We start from the raw sequence: 1291 nt of genomic DNA, 5'->3' as shown, positions 1-1291 counted from the left end.
TTCAGTGAAACTCAAAGACAACATTGAATTATTTTTTTAAACCGCTTCCCTATCAAAAGTATTTGACTCTTAATCCTGAAATAGACTGTTTAAATTCAGATAAGATTACAAGCATTAACCAGAAATATAACCTAGCAATGATTCTTGAGTTTGTGTGCACTTTTTGGAGGTGGTATTTTTAGGGACTCCCAATGATTTCTGGGAATCTTTGCCCAGCGTGGGGTTGAGCGTTAGGATTTCTTCCCATCAGCTTGTCAAAGTAATTCTTTGTTTGTGTTTACAGAGTTTCCAAACAAATGTCAGCTTTGATTTTAGGGTTTCATACTGTTGCACAAGCACACGTCTACATGTAGTGGAAGTTAAACAGACCTTGTTTTGCCCACATCGATTCCTTGTTGGAAACTATCGTTCTACTCAGATCACTCCTTCAAACCTTTAAATGAGTAATGATTTTGACAACAAGACCTGTAAGGTGATAGCATAATGATTAATATTTAAGCATAATTCACATTTCACAGAGGCCCAGTGTAGTGTCGACTAAATTAACTTCGGTTGGTTCCTGTGAAAGGAAGTCTGTACAAGTCTGGTACATTCCCTCGGGCAGGAGATAACATGGAAAAAAAGCCACGTCGTAAACCGAGGAAGAATTAGGTAGCATGGGATCTGTAGTAACACGAAAACACAACATGACCGTGTGTTAGTGAAGTCGTCACATGCTGTATGAGTTAAACCTCTCTCACAAACAATGAGTTTGAACAGTCTTTTCCTTTCTCATAGCTTTATCTTCAAGCAAGAATGCAAGCCGAATGGGCACGGCTCCTTCGCCCCACGCTCCAGTTCTTCCTGATCGCCGCCTCCGTCTATACGGGACTGTCCCGTGTCTCAGACTACAAACACCACTGGAGTGATGTACTCACAGGACTCATACAAGGAGCCCTCGTGGCTTTACTAGTGGTGAGTGACACGATCAACAACACACAGATGATTTCTGCTTGCAGGAGGTCAGTGTGAATTCTGCTCATTTAAAGGAAGTTCACCCAAAAATAAAAGTAGCTTTTCCACCGAAATTACTTGGAACAATGTCCCAGGAACTTGTTTCCCCCAGACCTGTTACTGTCTGCTTTTTCATCGCGATCTAAAGTATCGTGAAGATTAGGCAAATAGTCTGGTGACATAGGACTGTGCTGGACTGCTCCTCCCAGTCCAGGGACGTTTCTCAATACCAAGTAGGGCTGTCAAATTTTTTTTCCGAATATTCGTCGAATTTAAAATAAAAATCCACATTCGAATG

At 41.3% G+C, this 1291-nt stretch overlaps 1 long non-coding RNA gene across 1 annotated transcript in view; it reads left to right on the top strand.

The window, feature by feature from the left end:
* The first annotated feature begins 741 nt into the window (after positions 1 to 741).
* Positions 742 to 1291, top strand: part of LOC107579189 (uncharacterized) — a 2128-nt gene continuing 1578 nt past the window's right edge. Inside the window, exon 1 of the long non-coding RNA XR_001608445.1 lies at positions 742 to 954. This is a non-coding gene — a long non-coding RNA (uncharacterized lncRNA). The remainder of the gene's footprint in view (positions 955 to 1291) is intronic.

Source organism: Sinocyclocheilus grahami, unplaced genomic scaffold, assembly GCF_001515645.1.
Source record: "Sinocyclocheilus grahami isolate Dianchi unplaced genomic scaffold, SAMN03320097.WGS_v1.1 scaffold15196.1, whole genome shotgun sequence".
Lineage (NCBI taxonomy): Eukaryota > Metazoa > Chordata > Actinopteri > Cypriniformes > Cyprinidae > Sinocyclocheilus > Sinocyclocheilus grahami.
Note: the sequence above shows the minus strand (reverse complement) of the source record. Positions and strands in the feature narration are given on the sequence as shown.